Below are 8665 nucleotides of genomic sequence, written 5' to 3'. Positions count from 1 at the left end.
TAGGGCATTGGTCAAAATTTCAACCAATGCTTGGTAGAAAACTACATGGCATTGGTTGAAATTTTGACCAATGCTTAGTCAAAAAAAATTTGCAGCTCACAGTTGTTGAGGTCCACTTCAGCAATGACCCTTCCTGTGAAATTTCCGTCTAAAACCTTTCTAATGAGATAATGTGTTATGAACTCTTCATCAGTGGGATGGAACGTGAATCCAAGAGGCAGTTGTGCATCACCCATATGATATATGATTATGGGTGATGCACAACTGCCTCTTGGATTCACGTTCCATCCCACTGATGAAGAGTTCATAACACATTATCTCATTAGAAAGGTTTTAGACAGAAATTTCACAGGAAGGGTCATTGCTGAAGTGGACCTCAACAACTATGAGCCTCAGGGAGGGTTCAATTGCCTCCTTTATTATTCACTATGCATATAATCCCATACACCCATTTGATCTCAAATGATGATATGTATTGAATGTTGAGTGTCTATGCTGAGTGCTCCAAAACCATACATTTCATGCATTCATCTGTACACAATGTCTTTCTAGTTTCTTTCTACTCGCATATCCATTTCATTTCATATGATCATCTTAAAAATGTGTCACTCTAAGCTCTCAACTATTTCCTCTTGATTGATTGGACTCACTAAGTTGGCTCACCAACTTGCCCCACTAAGTCGACTATTCAAGTATGCTCGCCAAGTTGACTCTTTGAGTTCAGTCATCAATTCACCCTACCAAAGTGCCTCATCAAGGTCAATCTTTAGGTCCACTCATCGAGCTTGCTCACCAAGTCAACTTGCTCACCAACTTGCCCCACCAAGTTGCCACTTTAAGCTCACTCACCATGTTAGATCGTTAGGTCGGCTCCCCAAGTCAGCTCACCAAGCTGACAATTGAAGTATGCTCACCAAGTCGACTCTCTAAGTTCGCTCACCAAGTTTTCCCCCTAAGCCAACTATCCAGGTCAGCTCACCAAGTCACCCCCACTTGCCCCACCAACTTGCCACTTTAAGTCAATTCGCCATGTCAGCTCACCAAGCTGACTCCCCTAGTCAGCTCCCCAAGTTGACAATTCAAGTACGCTCACCAAGTCGACTCTTTATGTTCACTCACCAATTTTGCCCCCTAAGTCAACTCACCAAGTCACCCCCACCCAGTCACCTCAATAAGTTGACTCTTTAAGTCAGCTCACCAAGTTGGTTCACCTAGTGGTTTTACCACCTTGCCTCGACAAGTTGGCTCATTATGTGTGCTTGCCAAGTTGCCCCATTGAGTTGCTTCTCTAAGCCCACTCACCATGTTAGCTCACTTGTTCGGCTCACCAAGTTGACTATTCAAGTACGCTCACCATGTGGGCTAGCCAAGTCACCCCACCAAGTCATGTCAACAAGTCGATTGTTCAAGTATACGCTCACCAAGTTGACTTTGAGTTCACTCATCAAGTCACCTCGCTGAGTCACCTCAACGATTTGACTCCTTAAGTCTACTCACCAAGTTAACTCTCCAAGTCATCTCACCAAGTTGACTCACCATCTCATCTCACCAAGTGGGGCTCTCTATGTAGGCTCGCCAATTTGCCCTACCAAGTTGCCTCTTTAAGGCAGCTGATAATGTCGGCTTGCTAGGTCTATTCCCAAAGTCAACTCACCGAGTCAACTGTTCAAGTATGCTCACCAAGTTGCCTCACCAAGTTGACTCTTTAAGTTCACTCACCAAGTCTGCTTGCCATGTCAGCTCACTGAGTCAGCTCACCAAGTCACCCCTCCAAGTCACTTGAAGCAAAGAAAAATTTGGTGTCATTCAAACTTACCATATCTAAAGGGATATAGTGGCTAAAAGTGCATATTAGATTCATGGCAGTGAATATGATGGCTGGAAATTGTATATCAAACTCGTGTAGGATAATATTAGTCTTTTTTTTGTAGATCATACTTCATATCATACATTAAAGTGGTCATTTACTAGTCCCAAAGTGGTCTACAGAAGCCTACAATAGCTAGCTAACATCTGGATGTGATACATGTTGATTATATGGCATTAAAACCTATGGATTGAATTGTTACAATTTGATTTGTGACTGATAATAGGTCTGTAATATATCTTTTTAGTCTTAGCAATAAACAATAAACTCATATTTTTCCATATCATTTAGTTGTACATATTTTGATTCATTGCATAGTCATTTCCTTTAATCATTTGTAATGTGTTATCATAAACAAGCATCAAAGTGAGCTCATTCTCATGAAGAGGGAACATGAATACCAAAAATATCATTAGAACCATTTTCATTGGAGCTAATAAAACAAGCACATTAAGCTCTAAACCTTGTTTTTGTTCCTCAAGTTAAATGCTTGCAAAACCAACCTTCAATAACACCATTTTCAGGCTGCATATAAATATCCATGGCACTGTCCTCACTGTCCTTACTAGCATAATCATTTTTCAAGGGTGGAACTTACTTTTCATTTCATCCTCGTGTGCACCTACTTGCAACAGGGTGAATAGCACAACATTCCTCAATAGAATAAAAGCCTTGGATTGCACATCCAGTAGATGCTAAGTTTTAACTTTTTATTCTTTGATTGAAATTTTGCTTCAGTACCATTGTGACCTTTTCACACCTTCATAACCATTGTTGCTTCATGGCACTATCCTCACTGTCCTTACCAACATAATCATTTTTCATCGGTGGAACTTTTCATTTCATCCTCATGTGCACCTGCTTGCAACAGGGTGAACAGTGACACAAGATTCCTAAACAAAATAAAATCCTTTGAGTACACATCTAGTAGATACTAAGTTTTTACTTTTTATTCTTTGATTGAAATTTTGCTTCAATACCATTGTGACCTTTTCACACCTTCATCCCAACACAAATGAGGACCCTCTCTTTTGGCTTTCACAGTGTGTACTCTGTTAGTTTTAGTTGTAGCTTGGCAACATTTTGAAGTCTCAAGGGCTGTCAGATGGAAATCTTGAGCAAGTCAGGGCCTTGCTGGCAGGTATTCAGTTGAGATCAATTAGTTCAAATTTGATCTCAACTCAAAGGTATTTAGTTGAGAATCGAGATCAATTAGTTTAAACCTGATCTCAACTCAAAGGTAATAGTTAGGGCAAGCCCATAAAGTTGGATGAGTATCAATAAGAGTTGAGTAAAACAAATATCACTTCAAGTCTGAACAAGTTGAGTTTTTTGACACTTAGTCAAGTTTCCACATCTGTTATAGATGGAGCCAGAGAGGATCTTGATTAATGCCTCCTCTTGAGGCTCCAAACCAAAATTTGTCACAATTTCCTCAGTCTTGATACAACAACCAGACACTTGCAAATTTTGAACAATGTTATGTGTTCGAGCATCGTCATTGTTAGTATTCACTTAGCAAAAAATGTCCCTTTATTCACAAATTCATTTCCTGTAAAGAGTGAACAGAGAAAGGAACAGTGGGTGACTGATGAATAAACATAGTGATGCTCTTAAACAATGTTGTATGGTAAATTTCAAAATGATATCCAAGATGTGACCAAGCCTCCTTCATGATGCTCCAAATTTTCCTATTCGAATATTGCCAATTTTTTAAATGCAAGGTAAATACCATTCAATCAACTTTGATTACTATATTATCCATATTAAAAGCTCTAATCATTTGGAGGACAAGAAGCAAAGCTTTAACACCTATTTGTTTGGGACAAAGTACTTTTGTTGCTTCTATCAACAATTTAACACCTTATCAGAAGAACCACAAATGACATAGCCAATACAATATTCCAAGTCTCCTCTAAGATGTTCCTAATTTCTTTAACACCAAGTGACTACCATTGGCATTGATCACCTTTTGTTACCATATTATCCATATTACAACTTTACTATTCTAAAATGACATCTAATCAATACAAATTCAGAGCCAGTACTTTAAAATGAAGTTAAATCAGTCTAGGAGTAAATACCAGTACTTTAAAATGAAGTTAAATCAGTCTAGGAGTTAGAGTAGCAACATCCTGGAAAAAGATTCATGAGAAAACATATTAGCATTGATCTTTAGCTAACTCATAATTTATTGATTAGAATTGCATAACGTCTATCTTTATCCACATCCTCAATCACCTTTTTTTTCTCATCCACTGGTGGGAGTGGAATCTACAATCAGGTAGAAACCAATTCCCATGTGATCTCCACATGCATTATTTTTTGTTAAAATAGACAGGCAAAATAGTATACAATTTGTTATATCAGAGTTCATACCTTGATTCTCCTCATCTTATTAGTGAATTTTGAATTGACTTCGAAGACATCTATTTGGGCTATAGTTTTTGTATTTGGCTCTTTATTGAGAATTTTATGTTTCACACATGAAAGAGAATGTAGCAATCTGACAATATCTTCATCAGTAAAATTCAATTGAGTCTTCACTTCTGAGTAACTTAGCCTTTCAGATGCATTGAATAGCAAGAATGTTGATGCCTGCATATCATAACCACAGAGTAAGTTACACAAGGAATAAGAAGTGAATTCCAAATATATCAAGGAAACTGACACTGATAAATGTGATGTATTCACTTTGCATATTTATGGTTTCTATAACACATCAATTTTAGTTTTCCTTTAAACAGATAGCATAAGTAGAAAATGAATCAAATTATCAATGTATGGTCATTAACAATTAATGACATTAACTATTGCTTTAACTTATCCTATCCAACTAATTCTTAACCAAAAACTGGAAGAAGAAATTCCCAATAATGATCAGTAGAAAATGACCTATAATGCCATTTTATATGAATCAAGGAATCTAACTGTCAGCCAGTAATCAACCAAAAAGGCAATTGCCTGGTAAGTAGTAACAACAAGTTCCATAGGCTTAGGGTAAAACTTCCCATTAATATTATAAGTATCCAGAGATTATATCCATGTAAGCTTTCTATGCTTTGTCTTTGTCTGCTAGAACTGCTTGAACACCTCTACGCATCTTACCTGCATTAAGTAGCAAAGGTCAAAATGTTAAACTGCTTCAAAAATTGGCAAATTTAAAAGGTATATTGTATAAAAAATGGGCATACCATTTCGGCTGGCAGGTTAAGATCAAATGATTTGTAACTCGGCTTAAACCCAGCTGTCAAAACTGTCATAATCAAGTCTATGCCAAGATGTGCTTGAGAATTTTCATTAAGATAAACGTCAAAATGCCCTTGGTTCTCCTTTGCTAATGTTAAATCTGTGACCTACATACAAGCATACAAATTTTTACACAATTTACAATTAGATTAACTTCATTGATAAGAATTAAACTATGTTTTTTATTTATGTATGATGCAGCATACCATTCCCTCCATTTTAGAAGTAAACTGACCACCACAATGTTGCTTCAGCTTTGTCAATATGCTTCTTTCATGATCATCATTTGCACTTTTATCAAACAAAAGTCTCTGTGCAAGCTTCTTCCTAAAATTTTGACAAATATTAATTATATATCACAACACATAACAAGAAAAAGTCCTAAATTTTAAAATAGCATTATATGGATGAAGATTGTCATTTACGTCATGAATTCCAGATGTGTAAAGTTGCATAGTTGCACACAAAGACAGCCTGAAAAGACTCTCTATGTATGGTTTGCATTAATAAATATTCACATATACATAGAGATTAATGCATACACAATAAGCTCAGCTATCCCAAACTATCTATCAAAGTATGACATATGAATTCAGTGTCTTCCATCCATGAAGGACTATCAATAGAGACATGTTACTAAAAGAAAGAAAATAACACACTATTTTGCAAATATTGATTTGTTCAAAAGAGAATAGCAATACATGTACTTATAAAAGAGGCACACTCATACAACCACAAGCCAACCCACATATTGGCCACACTGTTTCACAAGAACCAATAATTAGCAAAACATTTACCAGTTCACTAACAAAAAATAGTAATATACCCATTGGAAATTTGATTAGTTTCTACACAATATAGTGTGTATACTAATCAATAAAATGTTTGTATTTTGAAACTTTTCTAGATTAAACTTAAAGATTTTTTTAAAATTGTTATTTGACCTACCAATTATCTTATTTGTCAAATTGTGGACCTAAAATAAGCTAGCTTAGCTATGATACAATTACTATCATAATGAGCATAGAAGTGAAAATGAATTAGGGCCATTATTTCCTACCTGTTGAAGATTGTTCTTGTTTCTTGGCTTGTTCATAGGTAGCCTTAAAATGAATTAGGGCCATTATTAGCTATATGCGTTATAAAAGTTACAAAAAAGGATAATAGTGCAGACTTTATATTTCTTGAGCTTCAGCTCGGTGATGTTGCCTATCATGTTCTTTCTTTCTATCATCCCTTTCCTTGCGTATTCACTCATATTTCCTGTGATGCTCTTCAATTTTATGTGCATTTGGTTCAACCTGTGTGTACATATCAAATGATTATCATCCACCATCTCTAAATGTTTGTTACTATGCATATAGATTGTTCATTACCTTAACTAAAACAATTGCAAATGCCTTGTTACCTTCTTTAAAACAATTGCAATTTCCTCATCATAATCAAGACTTGATGCCAGATGCAGATCCTTGGCAGCTTCTTCCCAATTACCAAGCATTGCTCTTGCCATTCCTCATGCTTTATGGGCTTTGGCAGAGTCTGGGTTAATTTATACTTGATAATTCCAAACAATAGTCATTTAAAAAATTTTAAAGCAATTAAAACTAGACTAGAACAAAAAGAAATTGAACCATATATTAAGAATATGGAGTATGTAACCTGGACATACCAAAATAGAAAATGTATCATATTCTAATAAACAGAACTCTACTATTATAAACATTGGATTAGATTGTTTGAATTAATAAAGGTGAACTAGCTAAATAATGGGCTAATAAAACATGCTTTATTGCTAGTGAGAAGCATTAAAAACTATATTAATGGTACTCCCAAGGTCCTATCAAATGGGTCATAATAGACAACCCTTCTATTCTACAAACCTCAATGGGTGGTCCACATTGATTGTCCAAGCAACTGCCTCCTCAGTGAATTGGCATAGCAGATGCCTATGTACCAACTTTGGGTGCCTTCTACATTAAAGAAACCTATTTTGAAGATATTGGCTAAAACCTTGTTTTGGTTTCCTTCTAGGATTTCTTCCACATCTATGGTTGCTTTAATTTTGGTGGATAGATCATTTGGCACATCATTGAACAAGCTAAACACAAACTCCTCTAACCAATATATGCATTAGCTTAGAGGTCGAACCCAAACTTTTACTTCTGTACTCCATTTAAGGCCGATGAGAAGGTCATGACATGCATTGTTTTATACATTGATAAGGTGGTGCTAGATGATGAGATAACAGAGAAAGTTCTTGATGAGATGGAGATCTCAAGGATGAGGATACCTTTTCTCCTACAACAAAGATGAGCACCATCCATTTAGTTTTGGCTGTGGCATCTCAGTTTTCCTTGGAAAGTCTAGCAAATGGATGTAAAGAGTGTCTTCATCAATGTGTGAGAAACTATAGGACCAAATAAAATTAATTCCAATTTCTAACTTTGACCTTATAGTTTTGTGTGCTTGCTTCTAATATTATTATAATTACTAGTCTAGAGTGAGATTCAACATTGTTTTTCTTGTTACTTATATAAAACTACTGACAGTATGCAAGATGGTTGATGAGCAGCTATCCAAATAAGTATGATTATGACCATTTCCATGACAAACACCAAAAAATGTTGATGTGAGGGAAAATCTTAGAAGGATACAAGATACTAATATTAATAAAAAATAATTTATTAATCATATTCTAATTTACATGGTAGAATGCTCATACTGGTTGAGGCAAACATGCATTCCCCGTGTATGCAAGAGATTTACCAATTTCTCTTTAAATTAGAGTCATCCTATCTCATAGGCTCCAAGGTTGCAAACCCCATATTTGTAACCTATTTTATTCTTCTGACAGACACTTAGCTAGTGTCTACCAGGTTTCTATGAATCAAGGTATCAAGTTGTGGCTATTACATCTTATTCTCAGAAAAAGACTTTATTCAAACACCTGATGGGGCACAAACAATATCAATAAAATAAATACAAAAATTACAAATATAACTACAAGCAAATAAAAATAAAATAGAATAATTCCAACCATTCGTTAAATTAATTGATGCAAAGTGACTAAAATGCATTTAGACAACCAATGCATTTAAAGATTTATTGGCTATAGACCATTATCAGATTGAAATCAAACTATATATATTTCCAAGTCTGTCTTTAACACCTATATTATGTGCAACATTTCATATATTGATTCCTAGCCAAGACTTTTTTAATTTTAAATTCAGACTTCTTTTTCTTGTTTCCATATACTGATTATAAATCACTATTTTATGCAGAACATTTATGAGAAAATTTTATAGAAATAAATTCTAAAATATATTAATGATAGATAAATCTAAACTCAAAAATAGCCCTTTACCTACAAGATTTGAACAAAAATTTTAAAAAAAAGTCCAAATTGATCGATATAAAAAACAAGTGAATAAAAGAGATATACCAAGTACAGAGGAAAAGTGATCTATGAAAAGTGATGAGACTTTTGATAAGGTTTTGGGCTAATGAGATTATTGGTCAAAATTTATCAAAACTGAAATGCTACTG

At 35.0% G+C, this 8665-nt stretch overlaps 1 pseudogene; it reads right to left on the bottom strand.

The window, feature by feature from the left end:
* Positions 1-4051: 4051 nt before the first annotated feature.
* LOC149537116 (cullin-1-like) lies at positions 4052-5546 on the bottom strand (annotated as a pseudogene).
* Positions 5547-8665: the final 3119 nt, after the last annotated feature.

This window comes from Cupressus sempervirens, chromosome 10 (genome assembly GCF_028749045.1).
Source record: "Cupressus sempervirens isolate cs-2001-9-10 chromosome 10, ASM2874904v1, whole genome shotgun sequence".
In the NCBI taxonomy this organism is placed as follows: domain Eukaryota; kingdom Viridiplantae; phylum Streptophyta; class Pinopsida; order Cupressales; family Cupressaceae; genus Cupressus; species Cupressus sempervirens.
Note: the sequence above shows the minus strand (reverse complement) of the source record. Positions and strands in the feature narration are given on the sequence as shown.